Genomic DNA, 14,086 nt, shown 5'->3' with positions numbered 1-14,086 from the left:
TGGAGTTTGATCCCAGGTCTGAGGGTTAAAAGGTTCTGTCATAACTGCAGCTGCAGGATAGGTCACAGCTAAGGCTCAGATTCAGTCCCTGGCCCAGGAACTTCCATGTGGTGTAGGTGCACCAATAAAATTTTTTCTTAAGTTTAATAAAGAAAAAAAAAGGGGGGAGTTCCCATCATGGCTCAGTGGTTAACGAATCCGACTGGGAACCATGAGGTTGTGGGCTCGATCCCTGGCCTTGCTCAGTGGGTTAAGGATCTGGCATTACCATGAGCTGTGGTATAGGTCGCAGAGGCGGCTTGGATCCTGTGTTGCTGTGGCTCTGGTATAGGCTGGCAGCTACAGCTCTGATTCGACCCCTAGCCTGGGAACCTCCATATGCCGTGGGAGCGGCCCAAAAAATGGCAAAAAGACAAAAACAAAAAGAATAGTATCTGATAGGAGTGAGCGTTTTAGTGAGTTCTTTTGGAGTCTTAGCGCCTAAATTCAGCTGTTCCTTTCACCCACCAACTTTTCCCCCATAGGCAGTCTCATTTTCCCCAAAGGCTGATTACAGTGCATATAATTTGTATTAACCTAATAACTTTTTCTACCTCGTCTTCCTTTGTTGCTAAACCCTCATCTGACATCAGCTGCATTTCCGGAGTCACCTGTCGGTTCACATCCATTCAAGGAAGTCCTGTCTCTCTGGTGTCCAGAACCTTGTTTCACTCGAGAGTAAGCTGACCAAGAATTAAGCTTATTTCTCTGGCAAGCTGGGAGTTCGCCAAAGCCCTCCTCTTTTTGTTTTGACTCTTGTTAAAAATATTTAAATATGTGACTATTCTTCCCTGCCTATAAGAATATTCTGAACATAATTTAATGTTGCTTCCATGAAGATTCTTTCATTGCCCCAGGGTCATCAGTCGGAACACTTGTTTCTGTGTGATAAGTGCTGAAGGTGAGAAAGTTGTCCCTGAGGCTTCTGTTGTCCCCACTACATTATCTCGAATATTTTTTCTTTGTTGTTGCTGTTGTTGTTATTTTGTGTGTTTTTTTTTTTCCACTAAGTCTAAGTAGTTGATACTACCTTTTTATCCTATGAATCATCTTTCTTTCCTGAACGGGCAGAAGAAAAATAAGGTTCAGATTCACTCAGTTTTTTGTTTACTTATTGAGGTTTGTTATTGAAATGTATGTTTAAAGATCTGTCATTTGGAGTAACTTATTTTATAGGACAAACCAAAAGGGCAAGTTTAAAAAAAAAAAATTCCTTTGAGAATTGGTTGGTTATTTTTCTTTATGAAATAGTGTAGCTGTGTAACTGGTCCTTCCTCCTTTGGGGACTCCTGGAAATCATCATCTATTCTCTGAATTTCCACGAACCTTACACAGTAACAGACATAGTATCTTACATCAACTTGAACAATTTGGTTGACACCATTTCTGACATCAGGAACCTCTCTAGAAAGCCTGAATGAGCTTTAGAGCCAGATGGCCTTCTGTCTTGGCATCTGAGGCCCCTGGACATGGGCCTTCAACAGCTGTAAATGGCAGTGATAATGCCTACCTTGTAGGATTGTTTTAGGGACCAGATGAGATGATATAAATAAAGCAGTCTAGTATCATTTAAATGTTCTCATTTAAAAAAAGATAATATGTGTTAATTAACTAGGTGGGAGGAATCCCTTCACAGTGTATACATATATCAAATCATTATGATGTATACTTTAAATAGCTTACAAGCTTTTATGTCAATTATACCTCAGTAAAGCTGAGAAAAAAAGAAATGAAGCACTCAGTACAGCACTAACAGATAGTAAGCACTCAGAAATAACTATTTTGTTACGATTCATTTGCTTATTGAATTCATTCATTCATTCACTCATTCAGTAGATATTTATTGAAAGCCTACTATGTGCCAGATATTGCTTGTACCAAGACCCATGTCCCTGCCCTAAGGAACTTAGTGTCCACTGAGAAATACTTTTAGTTCAAGAGGCTTATATTGAGTGCCCACTGTGGACCAAGTGCTTTGCTTGTTATCATCTTGATGCTTCATGATACTTTCTCAACCTCTGGGAAATCACATCTACTTAGGAAGCCAGAATGTGTCCTCTGGAAATAACCCAGTACTGGTTCACTATAATTTTAAATACTTTGGGAATTCAGAATAAGGGAGGCTGGGTCCTGTCTTTTCTAATAGTGTTTGTTGTTGGCAGAGGGCAGAGGCACTCAAAATTTCAGATTTCTAAATGATTCCTGAATCTGTGCCAGAGGTGTGGGGAGATCTCATGTATACACTCTGAGCACTCAACTTAGAAATGCTATTGGCAGCTCATGTTGCTATCAGCAGCCCCTGGCCTCCAGGAATTGATAGCTGTAAACTGAGGAGCAGTCCCCTCTCCTCAAGGGATAGATGCTGAAGCTGCCCCTCCTCCTGGAATGCCCTTCCCCGTCTGCCTGGCTATCTCCTACCCATCTTTTCAAATTAGTCTCAGCTCAGATAGATACTCCAGAAAAAACCCTCTCTCCTCCTCACTGTCATAACACTTAGCCACACTCTGCTACAGTTGTTGATTCACAGTTCTGACTTTCTTACTAGATCATAAACTGCTTGCTTCTTCCTTGGTCCTCAGTTGCTGAATCTGTAGAAGAGACTTGGAGACGAGAGTTATGTCCTTTCCAAGACTGTCATTCTGTGACATTCCAGATCCAGTTGGACAGATATAACCAGTTTGGAAAATGGGAATGAGATACTTTGGGGTATATAGTGGAATTAAATGGAAAGAATGAAGCCCTGGAGATAGGACTCGAAAATCTGGGCTCTCTCAAAGTCTCAGGCACACTGAGCTATGTCAGAGCAGATGTTTAGCACATGAATGAGCACGCTTTCAAGAAACCAGAGCACAGCAGAACATGCCCAGGCTCCGGAATCAGGTGGGTTTAGCTACTGTTCTCTAGCCAAGTAACCCCGGGTATGGTACCTCTCCTTTTGGAGCTTAGTTTCTCCTTCCGTAAAACAGGGATGAAAACACCTGCTTCAGAGATTGTGAAGATTTAAATAATAGTGAATGCAAAGTGCTTAGCCCATAGTAGGTGCTTAATGAATATTATCTATTATTTGTAGTTTCTCAGTTAGAAATCAGGATAAACTGTGAGCATCAGGTCTCAAATAAATATAATTTAGAACCTTTGAATCTTAGCATTAAAAGGGATCTTATGAGTCAGTCTTGCCACCTGCTGCAACATCCTTATAAAATCATTAGTAGAAAGTTCTTCCTCTCATCAAGGCAAAAATCTACTCCCTAATTTTCTTCTCTTGCCCGATCTTCATTCTCTCCTTTGGGACCTTGCATAGCAAGCCTACCCTGCCTTCCCAGGGCAGCTTTTCAAATGTTGGAAGGGGCTCTCAGCACCTCTAGAGTCTTCTCTCCTTCAAGACAAAAGCCTGCATGTCTTTTAGATGTGTCTTGTGGGATCTGCTTCCCATACCACTTACCCCCATCCTCTGGGAATATAGCAGAGAACAAAAAATTGGTTTCTCCCATCAATGAGGTGATATTCTGATTAGAGGATGCTGTCTCTGTGAGGATGCAGATTCAATCCCTGGCCTTGCTCAGTGGGCTAAAGAGCCACGGTTGCCGTGAGCTTTGGTGTAGGTTGCAGACTCGGCTTGGATCTGGCATTGCTGTGGCAGTGGCTGTGGTGTAGACCAGAAGCTGCAGCTCCAATTCGACCCCCAGCCTGGGAACTTCGACATGCCACGGGTTCAGCTATAAAAACACAAAAAGAAAAAAACCAGCATCTATTGAGAGTCTGTCATAGGCCATATGCCAGGCACCTTACATGCATTATCACTTTCAATACTCCTAATAACACCATGAAAAAAGTAATATTAAGTCCACTTTACAGATGAGATGACTAGCAAAAAGGGGCAAAATAAGAATGCAGAATTTGAGGATGAAAAGAAATAGCATATATTAAGAAATTCTGAGAGCTTCCTTTTCAGATCTTCCCTTCCTTGTGACTGTGGGTTAGATGTATAGTCTGCTCAGAAACAAGGATGCGTGAAAGTTCATTCAACTTAGCCAGGGTCACACAGCCGTAAGCTAAAGCTGCATTTCTTACAAGTCTGCAAGTGATGCCAGTGATGCCTGTACAGGCAGTACACTCAGAGTAGCAAGACTTTAAACTATATTTTGTTTGAAGGAATTGTGCGAACTACCAACGGAAAAGAAATCGTCCGAGTAGTTGGCTCTACTCACACTGCCTTTGCAGGAGAAATGCCAAGACTCAGACTGTCCAGCACATGTAAACATTCACCGAGGTGGGATGGAAAGGAGCCCAGCCACGGATGCTCTAGAATCTCAAAACACCCCATTCAGCGTGAAGAAGGGGAAGAGCCCCCAGCACGAGCGGGCACACTCCCTAGCATTCTAGCCTGATGCCAGATGCTGTGCTCTGCCTCTGCGCTGGGGCCAGTCCCTGTGGAGAGATGGCTTGAGCTGGGACGTCATACAGACCTGGGCTTATCCAAGTCTTAGCCTGGACGCCTAGCTCCTGGTTGACCTGGGGCAGGTGATTGAACATTTCTTGGCCTCACTCTCCTTATCTTCACAACGGGCCCGATGGTACCCATTTCGCACAGGACTAAATCAGGTAATTTTAGTAAGCCACTTAGCAGGGCGCCTGGCACAAAGTAGGCAATGAATAAATCGTAGCCGCTGTTCGTCCACATGTTAATATGGTTAATCCTCACAGTGATCCTTTGATTATAAGGATAAGGGATTAGCCTTGTTTTTCCAGATAAGGTCACAGGCTGCTGAAGCGCAAATGCTGTAACCAAGGATATACGACAAGTACGGTGTGGGGCCCCACATGCATGTATATATGCAATAACAGCCTCAGAGCTCGCCGACCCTTTTTAGGGCATATTGAGGTAGATTTCAAGGCAGCTGACAGCAGGGAAAGTCACCTCAGGACTGGCCTGAGGGAGTCCTGGGGGTTTGTTGGCTGTGGTGAACCCAGCATGTGGATTCTTGCCGTGCAGGTGATCTTCAGGGGACTGGGGATTTTATCATGTGCTTTGAGAACAGAATTTCAGCCTGAGCTAGGGGTTCTATCATCTACAAAAATTCCTTACTCAACTCGGAAGGTTTTACCAACAGCAGCTACCCATCTGGCTGCACCCTTGGGGGCTTTTGCAGATGAGGGGAGGTTTCTGGAGGATGACGTCTTTGGGAGAAAAGAAAGAGCGGTGTGTGCAGGTTGGCCGTGCAGAAATGCTGAGGTTCCTTCGAGTCAGCCTTGTGAGGGGACAGCGTCTCTGCTGCTGCCGTCAGCTGTTAGGATGTCACATTTGGGGTCCTGCTGTCATAACCCCAGGATCCAAAAGGCAAGAGAAAACAACTTCTGTCCAGAGTGACTGGGAAAATGAAGGGTTATAAGCAACTCTGATGGTGACACTTCCTCAAATTTGAATACAATAAAAGTGCTTAATACAAACTATTGAAGGTAATTTGCTTTTTCTCAGGTGGTTCAAAAAAAAAAACTTCAGAAGTATTTCAGGGCCTCAGAATGGTTGTCAATCACACTTTAGTTCAAATGGAGTAATTGTGGTTGTGGCAAAGGGGAGCGGATTTGGAGTCTAAAGAGCTAGACCAGAGGGTCAGCAAACTATGGCTCACAGGCCAAATGGAGCCACTGTCGATTTTTCTAAATTGGCCACGCCCACAGCATGAGAAGTTCCAGGGCCAGGGATCAAAGACACCCCAGCAGTGACAATGCCAAATCTTTAACTAGCTGGGCCATCAGGAAACTCCTCTAAATAAAGTTTTATTGACACTCAGCCATGCTCATTAGTTTGCATATTGTGCATGGACGACCTTCACAGTACAAGGCAGTGTTATCATGACAGACCGGGGGACCCATTGATCCTAAACTATTTACCGTCTCACCCTAAACGTGAAACAATTTGCCAACCCCTGATCTAGACTCTACCTGAGAGAGAGTCGAGCAAACTGCTGTTCTCTCGGAGCTTCAGTGTCCACGTCTGTAAACGATGATCATTTCTCCCACAGGGCTATTGTGAGAATCAAATGGAATAGGTGGGAAAGCACTTTGGAAACAGAATCTCTGCGGAGAGGTGGGCAGGGCTGGCTTTATTGTTCACCTGATCTGTGCTGGAGGGGCACTCACCACCAGAACATGGTTTTCCAGCCCCTGGTGTCAGCCTGTTGTCCTGTTCTCCCTTTCTCACAAATAGAGAATGAATTCCCCAGGTTCCCCTCTCAGCCTCTTCTCTCCGCCACCATAAACACATCCCGGTCACACGCTTCCAGCAATGGAGAATTAGTACAACTGTGTGGATCCATTCTCTCACTTACCCGGTATTTGTTGAGTACCTGCTGTGGTCAAGGATACGGACTTTTTAAAGTCGTTCTAGTAGGGAGAAGTATTTGGTTTCCAATGGGAGAAGGGAGGGATCCAAATTAGTGTAACAAAAGAGAGACATTGCCACATCGTAGTACGAGGACGTGCGTCTGCGTGTGTGCGTGCACATGTGCGCAACTTCGAAAAAATGGAAATATCCAGGTTCAGATTTAAGAAAAGCTCGTTAAAAACAAGAATCTTTTTGATCCAAAATACACTGCAGCACTTTAAAAATGTAGCCATTATGTATAACAGTTTTCCCTTGGAAACTGCATTCTAATTTTAAGTTTCCAGCCCAAACCGCCAAGAATGCCTCTCTTGCCCATTCATGGTCACTGAGGCCTCTCCCCCAGGCCTGCTAGTCAGGACAGTTAAGGACTGGCCAGGTGTAAGGGTCGTAGATCACCTGGGCATCAAGGAGCCAGGCACTTGCTATAGTTTCTAAATGTTGGAGGTGATCTTCTCTTGATAATATTTTATCTTTTCTTTAATGATTTTATTTTTTCTTTATTGACAGTTCAATAAACAAACATAACTTCAGTGATTTAATGTTTTTATTTGTTCAACTTGCTATCAGAATAAGCTGACAAATTGGGAGCAAAAATAAAGTTTGTTTTACTTTTCTATTGTGAAAGTACTCTTGCCGTACCTGTATGGTTAAATCTTGCTACTGCTGATAAAGGGAGATGATGCAGTTATTTGCGAGGGGAAAAAAAAAAAAGAAAAAGAAGAACAAAAAGACTTAATTTCTGGTAGGCAAATGCACACACTTAGCACACCGGGTCCCCAGGCCCTTCTGGCATGGTGGTTCTCTTGGTTCTCATGGCAGTAGTGTTGGTGTTCTTTGTTTCAATCATATTTTTCTATGTTCTATGTACAGTTTAAATCTGGAAATGCAAATCCAAACCCCATCACTAATATATGGCCACCAAAATTAAAACAAAATTCTTCCTCATTTTACTCTCCCTCGCCACTAAAACAGTTTCTGAAAGAAATGAGGCTTGGGTTTCCATGTTTTCTACCTAGGGATTTAGTCCTCTCCAGAGTGTTTTAAAAGACTATGCTTAGGTCCACCAAGTATTTTTCACTAGACTTAGCTGTAGTCCTTCCATGATGACAAGAACCATACGAAGAAGCCTGTTCGTGAACTAGGCTAACCACAGGTGGTTTCATTGTGCTACCAGTTTGTCTCATATCTTTCAATTCACAGGCAAGCCTTTCCATCTCTGTCCTCCTCCTATTCAGTGCAGTGTCCTGTTTTAGAGTTTTCAGTCCCCCCCTTTTTTTTTTTTTTAAAGGCTGCACCTGCGGCATATGGAAGTTCCCAGGCTAAGGGTAGAATTGGAGCTGTAGCTGCTGACCACAGCCACAGCCACAGCAATGCAGGATCTGAGCCGTGTTTACTCACAGCAATACCGGATACTGAGTGAGGCTAGGGATTGAACCCACATCCTCATGAATTCTTTTCAGGTTCATTACCACTGAGCCACAATGGGAACTCTTGCAGTTCATTATTTTATATCAAGGAGAGTCTCCGATCTTTTTTCCCCTTTCTTTCTGAAATGATGTTCGTCTAGTTTTTAGTTTTCCCCAAAGCACCCTAATTCTTGATGTTAAATTCAGTCTCTCTCTAAACCGATAGCAGGTGATGCTCACCCAGTTGTGCTAATTGCAGTCAGGTACGAAGGTGATGGTGGCTTGGGGCCAGGCGAGTGGACAGATAGGACATATCTTGCTGGGCAGGAGTCCTTCCTTCACTTGACCTTCAGAACCTTCCTAGGATCTGAGTGCTTTCCTTCCTCCTGAAGCAAAGGTCTAAAATAAAGATTACATATAGAATATAAAAATCAGAGCCACTCTACATAGTTACGATTTCCATAAATATATGAAGAATTAGAAAGAAAGATGGTGTATCAGGGCACACACACCACTGGTAAGCACGAGAAATTCTTCCACATGTATTCCACCAGTACAACGAATCACAGATTGCTTGCAGTTAGGGGGTGAATGTTTTGTCTATATTTCTCATCTTTAATTTAAATTTTATAAAATTAAATGTAGTTGGATAGACTGACCGTTTAACCTGTTTCCTAGAGCTCCATACATAAGGTTTACCATGGAGTTTATTGCTTTAAAAATGCCTTTTAAAACCCCTCAACTTAGTGTGTGTGCCTGTTTAAAAGAACTAATTGTTAGAACATTTTAAAGTAATTTTTAAGGCTTCTCTTATATACAAGGTAAATAGGACTGATACATTTGCACGTTGAAAATAGATTTAATTAGGTGAGTTTAGTTAGGCGTCATGAGGTGGAGCTGAATTTAGGGTAAATGATATTTTTAAACCAATGAATTAGTCTCATGTATTTTTGGGTTTGCAGAAATTTTCTCGGTACATGGGACAGGGTCTTGTAATTCACACACACCTCTCTCTCTGTCTTACTCTCCTGTGTGTGTGTGTGTGTGTGTGTGTGTGTGCGCGCGCGCGCGCGTGTGTGCATGCACACACATGCAGACACACACACACAAACACCACTCCCTCACACTGTAATAGGGTGAAATGGAAAGAGAAGGGCCCTAGTAGCTACATGTGCTCTTCATTCTCTCCCCCTTCTTGGGTTACTAATTCTGGCGGGTGAAGAATATATCTGGCTAAGTTTGCCCCTGTATTTCCCATTTTAACCCTGTTATTGCAAAACAGAAAGGAATATCCTAATGTACTGTCATTTGGGGGACAAAAATGCAACGGAGTTTCCTCATGATTCTCGTTATTTCCACCTTATATAAAGGATAACAAAGTCACCCGTTTTCTGATCTGGAACCCAACTTGTTTCCCAGGTTCCCTCCTACAACCAACACAAACACAGACATTTACCAGCAAAACAGAAGCTGTTGGAAAGATTTTTTTGGCTGCTGAAATGGGCTCCTGTCACCAGGACATGGCAGGCTTTTTGCTGTATTGTCTCCCAGCCCTGGCCCCAGTACTCCCAAGAGAGCTTTATGTAATCAGTCTTGCCGACATGTGACGTCCTGTCATTTGCCTCCCCTTCGGCTCTGCTGCCGCCCACAAATCAATAACATTGCCTGGGAAGTTCAAGCTGGTTTTGCAGCCACCCTAAGCTCTGTGTTTCTTAAAGGGTATGTCAGAAAATGTAAAGTCTCCTAATGATATTTCTGGCTGATGACACATGGCAGAGCTGATGGACTATTTATAATCAGTGGCACGATCGCAAGCACATTATTTTTATTTCGCTTAGGGGGGAGCCCTGTCACTTGCTACCTCTCTTTCCAGACAAGTTGATGCCATCTCCACCTAAAGTAGCTAAATCTTCTTTGCAGAATGTGTTTGCACTCTCTCCTTTGTGATAGGAGCTCCCGAATACTTTCCTATAGAACCCTGCTTTTTTCTTGTTCTCAGGCTGGGGGGTATGATGAAAGCAATGAATGACTTGTAGCAACTACTTTAAATTCTGGCCATGCCTTCACTTTTATAAATGTCCCCAGTCTTTGCTGCTCAGATCTGGCTACAGTCCTCTGAGTGTGGGAGTGGCGGGCATGACTGAGGCAGCAGACACAGCTCCTGCATCCAGCCCTTGCCCCAATTTTACAGGACTGAGCGTAGCATTGCTGTCTTTCGTTGAGCAGCTACTATGCTCTAGGTAGGCATTTAATATATGACAGCTCGTTAACCCTCTCCAACCTGTCTGCAGCAAGTGCTGTTATCTCCAGAGGAGAAACATGGGAAGAAAACAGGAGATCAAATGAGTTCTCTCCCAAGTCACACAGCGGATGGGAGAAGCCCCAGGCCTCCAGATCTCTTCTAAGAAACCACACTTGCTCTTGCCTGCTACTCTGCCCCACCTCTTCCCAATTAAGGGGACACTTGTGTGTATATGGTGTGGATGTGCAGGGGCCGCTTACCCATTCCCGGTGGGGGCAGCTCCTGTGAGCTGAGAGACCGCCCGCCATGAGAGATGGAGGAACTCGAAACTTCTCAACCTGGGAGTACACCCCGGTGTAAAAGGAACCATATACTAGACGGTTTTGATGCACTGCAAAGGGAAGTGTTACCTCTATAAAGATACTGAGCTCTCTCTCTCTCTCTTTTAAAAAATGTTTCCACAGGACAGAGTTTAGGGTATGGATTCGTTAACTATATTGACCCAAAGGATGCAGAGAAAGCCATCAACACTTTAAATGGACTCAGACTCCAGACCAAAACCATAAAGGTAAGAGGTTATATGCTAGCTCCTTATGCGGGAGGCACTGGTTAAACGTCGCCCCTTTGATCTAAAAAACCCAGGCTATGAGGGGGCCGGTAGTGGCTTCTTTATTTATTCAAGGGACATTTACCATCCATGGTACTAAGTGAGGGATGCAGAGCACTACAGAAGAATGAGATGAGGGCTGAGGGGAGGGAGGGGGACCACACGCTGCAGGCCCTCCAATCCAGGGGCAGGGGTGACTACCTCCAGCAGGAAGGCCTGTGATCCCGAGCCTGCAGAGCTGATCTGAGCAGAACCAAGGGAATTAGCTGAGGCAAGGAAGCTGTTCCAGGCAGAGGGAACAGCACATGCAAAGCTGTGCAAATGTCTATAAACAAGTGGGGAACGACATACAGAACGCTATGGCCTAAGTTTGAGTGGGGAGACAATGAAAAGGTAAGGATGCGAGGTGGGCAGGGGCCTCTCATGCCAGGCTGAGCAGCTTGGCTTTACCTAAAGGTGAAGAGGACCCTCCTAACCAAAACTCAAAAAAGAAAAATCAGTCATAAATAAACACACTGGCATAATTGGGGCAGGTACTATAACCTTGATGCGACCATAGTAAAAGAACGTCAGCAAAAGTAACCTTCTAGCAACCCAAAAATAATCAGACCATCTGATAATATCTCATGAGGGATTGTTTTAAGTCGAAAAAGAGAAACAGCACCCGGAGGCTGCTCCTCCGGAGGGAGGTGTCTGTGGCTGGATTGTCACTCTCCCTGTTCAGACTTTACCTTGTGGGGCTCCTTCAGGAGGTGCTGCGGTTTGCTCCCCGCCCCCACCGACCCCTCGAGAGCCAGTGGTGGTCTCCTGGATGGAGCCTGCCTCCTCCCCGTCTCCCTTCCCCTTCTTTCCCCACCTCCAGGCAGCATCCTGTTTGGGGGCAGCTGCCAGCCAGTTAATGAGTCCCATCCTTCATAGCCTATTAAACCACGGGGAGGTGTCTCCTGGGCGCCCTTATCCTCACGACAGCAGGTCTGACGCAAAGTAGGACAAAAGAGAAACCTCTCCCAGAATGGAAATCTATAGATGGCACCAGCTCTTAGCATCTGAAAATACAAAACCAGAACTTTTGAGTTTCACAGAGTTACTTTTCCAACATCTAGACTGACAGGAGACCGCTGGTGTTAAGATAATCTTAGCTGAGAGGCATCAAAACAGAAACAAAACAAAACAGAGACCTTTTCTTTTCGGAATATTATGTCGCGTCTCTCTTTCTCTCTCTTTTCTACTTTTTCTTTTCCTTCCTCTCTTTCTTTCTCTTTTTCTTTCTTCCCCCTCTTCTTCCATCTTTCTTCCTTCCTTTTCTCCTTTCTTTGAAGCAGCTCCACTTTCGCAGTTTGGTTTGGCTTGTTTCTAAAGATGATGGCTTTCCTGATCTCATACAGTCTGTGCTTCACAAAGACCCCCAAATGGGCTTGATTCTGGTTGTCTCAGTCTCAGCTTAGAATCAGTCCCTGTGAGTTCTCTAAGGGGAAATAATCAAGAGTTGTTTGATTATGGGGTAGTCCTCTGAGAGGTAGGAAGGTTCATTTCTTTCAAAGGGAAAAAATACCTATTTTTATGCTTTGATATGAGAGGCTCTTGTCACCCAACTCTTTGTTGAGGCCACACCAGGTTGAGGGCTGTGTTTGTGGGTTCGGTTGATTGTTCTGTGCTATCCAGTTCAGCATTAGAATGTCAGGCATTTACTCTTCCTTTGATGAACACCCTGAACTTGAACTGCGAAAGGTGCTATTCATATAGTTTTCTTAAAACCCAAACGTCCCCAAGAGCTTAGGATCAAATCATCAGCCATTCATTCTGCTTTTTTAATAAGTAAAGTGTTGGGAGTTCCTGTTGTGGCTCAGTGGGTTAAAAACCTGACTAGTATCGGTGAGGATTTGGGTTTGATCCCTGGCCTCGATCAGTGCGCTAAGGATCTAGCATTGCCATGAGCTGTGGTGTAGGTTGCAGATGTGACTTGGATCTGGCATTGCTGTGGCTGTGGCTGTGGCGTAGGCTGGCAGCTGCAGCTCCGATTCAACCCCTAGCCTGGGAACTTCCAGGGTGCAGCCCCAAAAGAAAAAAAATAAAATGAAAATAATGTATTTCATGAAGCCGTGGGGATTCCCAAAAGGCCAAGTGGACCTGGCTTTTCTGATCTCAGAATGCACCTCCTGGCCCATGATGCCACAGAAGCAGGGCTTTGTCTCAGAGAATCTTCAAGACAAGGAATACTGATTATTTTCCTTCTGTGAAGAGCCAATCTGCCTCCTTCCCTTCTCAAAATCCCTTTCCCCACCCCCTCAGCCACCCTGTGCTCACCCTGCATCAAAATGCTGCCAACACATTTGCACCCAGCAGTAAGTGGGTTTCCGAGGCACTGTAGGATTCAAAATGCAGGATGCCACGGTCGAATCGATAATTTCCATTCTCTACGATAAATGAAAATTTAATGTGCAAACCTGGGGATTCCAGCCCTTTCATTAAAGCAGTTTATTTGCCATACTAAAAATTAAGTTTGAGTGATAGGTTCCTTTATTAACTTTTCTTCCCTTACCTAAAGGGACACAGTGTTTAAGGTAAAAATCATATTAAAGGGAAGGAAAAAAAAAAAAAAACCCTTTTCATGTGCTGTTAATAGTCTCATCATTTATTAATTTTTTTAAAATTGCTTTTCTGCCTTTCAGGCCATTATTTACTTCTTCCGCTTCAGTTTGCTTTTATAAGTACATGAGATTTATCTCTTTGCTCTGACTCCCATGAAGTAAGAGATAACTTGCCGATCGGGGAAAAAACAAGTATTTTCTTTGGACGTGTACATTAGAGATATCCTCAGAATCATCTAGTACATGTTTGCAGACTTTGGTCAAGTCCGGCCCTCCTTCAGAGTGCTTCGTGCAAAACACACGACTTTATATGTAATGTACAACTTAGATGCAGGAAAACTGCGAGTTAATGCCTAAGCTTTGAGGGTTGATGATTAACAGCGAGATTCGGGGATGGTTCTGGAAAGCCCTGAGGGAGTAGAGGAGACGATGGTGAGCTGGAGGGCACAGAAATGGGCAGCTGTCTTCAGCCACTGCTGAGCATTTAAGCCCAGATTATTGTCAGATCTCCCAAATATTCAACAGAAACCAAAAATTTTAAAGATTTTTTTTAATGCGAAATCTCCCAATTTGTAAAGGTTGAAAGCCAACTCAAAAATGTTTAAAGCGTTATGTAAGCAAGCCAAAAAAGAAAAAAGAAAACGACCTGTGGATAGGAGGTTTGCAGTCTCTGAACTCAAATTTAGATACACAAATACTGTTTTGCTTACTGGAAGTGAATGATTCATTATTAGGCTGCCAGTCGAAGGTGCCCACAAATGATGGCTCTCTGTTAACAAATATTCGTTCCCCCGTTATTAAGGGAGATGCGCTGTGACT

At 43.9% G+C, this 14,086-nt stretch overlaps 2 long non-coding RNA genes across 14 annotated transcripts in view; one reads left to right on the top strand and one right to left on the bottom strand.

Moving 5' to 3' along the window:
• ELAVL4 overlaps positions 1-14,086 on the top strand; it is a 144,808-nt gene that overhangs the window by 105,992 nt on the left and 24,730 nt on the right. For all 12 annotated transcript variants that reach the window (XR_002345501.1, XR_002345497.1, XR_002345499.1 and 9 more), the window contains exon 3: positions 10,537-10,640. This is a non-coding gene — a long non-coding RNA (ELAV like RNA binding protein 4). The remainder of the gene's footprint in view (positions 1-10,536; positions 10,641-14,086) is intronic.
• Positions 307-14,086, bottom strand: part of LOC110261422 — a 164,324-nt gene continuing 150,544 nt past the window's right edge. The window contains exons 3-4 of one of the 2 annotated variants that reach the window (XR_002345503.1): positions 8,071-8,229; positions 307-7,301 (exon numbers count right to left, since the gene is read on the bottom strand). This is a non-coding gene — a long non-coding RNA (uncharacterized LOC110261422). Of the gene's footprint in view, positions 7,302-7,801; positions 8,230-14,086 lie in introns of those variants that run through there. The other variant, XR_002345502.1, reaches the window with a different exon arrangement.

Source organism: Sus scrofa, chromosome 6 (genome assembly GCF_000003025.6).
Source record: "Sus scrofa isolate TJ Tabasco breed Duroc chromosome 6, Sscrofa11.1, whole genome shotgun sequence".
In the NCBI taxonomy this organism is placed as follows: Eukaryota; Metazoa; Chordata; class Mammalia; order Artiodactyla; family Suidae; genus Sus; species Sus scrofa.
Note: the sequence above shows the minus strand (reverse complement) of the source record. Positions and strands in the feature narration are given on the sequence as shown.